Source organism: Pituophis catenifer, unplaced genomic scaffold (genome assembly GCF_029215685.1).
Source record: "Pituophis catenifer annectens isolate HBS135680 unplaced genomic scaffold, rPitCat1.0.hap2 SCAF_5, whole genome shotgun sequence".
Lineage (NCBI taxonomy): Eukaryota > Metazoa > Chordata > Lepidosauria > Squamata > Colubridae > Pituophis > Pituophis catenifer.
In genome coordinates this window covers 101,395,214-101,398,166 of record NW_027256885.1, presented here as the reverse complement: position 1 = coordinate 101,398,166, position 2,953 = coordinate 101,395,214, and positions in this window count along the sequence as shown.

The window sequence follows — 2,953 nt, the reverse complement described above, 5'->3', positions numbered from 1 at the left end:
TTGTCTGGAACGAGAAAAAGCCGAGAGTGAAATTGAAAATTATGCAAGATGTTCCGGAAAGAGGAGGCCTTAAACTCCCAAACCTACAGTTATATTATGATGCAGCAGCTTTAACTTTAACAAGTGATTGGTTTGGAAATAAAAAGGCTGGAATATCGAATGCAGAAAGTTTTGATCTTGAATTTGGATGGCATGCTTACTTATTTTATGATGATAAAGTTGATAAAGTATTTAAAAGTCATATACTCAGAGATTCTTTGATGAGAGTTTGGAAGAAGCACCGACTCAAATGGGATTATAAAATACCGCTATGGCTGGATCTTGGTCATACCTTGTGGAATACAAATATAATGTCACTCGGGGGGTTTTTATACAAAGAGGTTCTTTTTACAGATGCGGGCAGATGGCAGCTGAAGACATTGCAGACACTGTTGGACGAAGGGATTAATTTAACCTGGTTACAATATAATCAATTACAAATGAGATGGAAAGAGGACCAAAAAACTGGTATTATACTGCATGAGGAAGAATTAGTTAGACATATAAGAGAGAAAGGTCCAATGCATATTAAAAGGCTTTATAATGTTTTGTTAGAAAGGGACTCAGAAACTGAATTAGTTAAAGATTGTATGATTAAGTGGGCACAAAATTTTGAAGAACCAGTGATGTTGGAAACATGGGAAAAAATTTGGGTTCAGAATGTTAAGTTCACACAGTCGCAGAATTTGAGGGAAAATTTTTATAAAATGTTTTATAGATGGCATTTGGATCCTAAAAAGTTGTCATGTATGTACCCTAATGTTCAGCCAAAATGTTGGAGATGCGAATGTTTGGATGCTACGTATTATCATGTATGGTGGACCTGTAGGAAAGTTAAGGCTTTTTGGATAAAAATTTGGTGGGTCATGCAGAATGTTTTGAAGAAAAAAATTCAATTTTCTCCACAATTGTTTTTATTGGGTATAGTTAAGGGTTTTACACGGGGTGAAATAAAACTAATATTGTATATGATAACAGCAGCAAGATTGTTGATAGGTAAATATTGGAAGAATGAAGCTTTGCCTACTATCGAGGAATGGACTTTGAAGATGGCCAGTTTTGCAGAGATGGCGAAGATTTCAGCGTATTTAAAAGATTGTTCACAAGAGACTTATGAATGGGAATGGAAAAGGTGGATAGAATATGTTCAGAACAAATACCAAACTAGAAAGTATCAAATAGCTTTTATTTGAAAATAATGTATTAGAAATATTTTAATGTAAAGAGACAAAGAGGAAAAATTATATAGGGGGAGGGATGGGTTCAGGTTTATATATTAGTGTTATTAGTTATGAGTATGTAATAGGGAAGTCTGGGGGGGGAGGGTTAGGGAGGGTTAGGGAGGATGGGAAGTTTGGGGAGGGAGGTGGGGGGGTGAAAAAAGGGGTGAAAATGTAATTGTAAAACTTTTGCAATAAAAAAAAAAAAGAAAAATAGATGATAGATAGATAGATAGATAGATAGATAGATAGATAGATAGATAGACAGACAGACAGATAGATAGATAGGCAGGCAGGCAGGCAGGTGCAGTGGGTACGTAGATAGATGATAGATAGATAGATAGATAGAAGGTAGACAGACAGACAGACAGACAGACAGACAGACAGACAGACAGACAGGCAGTTGCAGTGGGTACGTAGATAGATAGATAGATAGATAGATAGATAGATGATAGATAGATAGATAGATAGATAGATAGATAGATAGATAGATAGGCAGGCAGGCAGGCAGGTGCAGTGGGTACGTAGATAGATGATAGATAGATAGATAGATAGATAGATAGATAGATAGATAGATAGATAGATAGATAGATAGATAGAAAAACAGACAGAAAAACAGAGAGAAAAACAGAGAGAGAGGCAGGTGCAGTGGGTACGTAGATATATAGATAGATAGATAGATAGATAGATAGATAGATAGATAGATAGATAGATGATAGATAGATAGATAGATAGATAGATAGATAGATAGATAGATAGATAGATAGAAGGTAGACAGACAGACAGACAGACAGACAGACAGACAGACAGACAGACAGACAGGCAGTTGCAGTGGGTACGTAGATAGATAGATAGATAGATAGATAGATAGATAGATAGATAGATAGATAGATAGATAGATAGATAGATAGATAGATAGGCAGGCAGGCAGGCAGGCAGGTGCAGTGGGTACGTAGATAGATGATAGATAGATAGATAGATAGATAGATAGATAGATAGATAGATAGATAGATAGATAGATAGATAGATAGAAAAACAGACAGAAAAACAGACAGAAAAACAGAGAGAGAGGCAGGTGCAGTGGGTACGTAGATATATAGATATATAGATATATAGATATATAGATAGATAGATAGATAGATAGATAGATAGATAGATGATAGATAGATAGATAGATAGATAGATAGATAGATAGATAGATAGAAGGTAGACAGACAGACAGACAGACAGACAGACAGACAGACAGACAGACAGGCAGTTGCAGTGGGTACGTAGATAGATAGATAGATAGATAGATAGATAGATAGATAGATAGATAGATAGATAGATAGATAGATAGATAGGCAGGCAGGCAGGCAGGTGCAGTGGGTACGTAGATAGATAGATAGATAGATAGATAGATAGATAGATAGATAGATAGATAGATAGATAGATAGATAGATAGATAGATAGACGGCCATAAAGAAAAATAGATGATAGATAGATAGATAGATAGATAGATAGATAGATAGATAGATAGACAGAAAAACAGAGAGAGAGGCAGGTGCTGTGGGTTCGTAGATGATAGATAGATAGATAGATAGATAGATAGATAGATAGATAGATAGATAGATAGACAGATAGATAGGCAGGCAGGCAGGCAGGCAGGTGCAGTGGGTACGTAGATAGATGATAGATAGATAGATAGATAGATA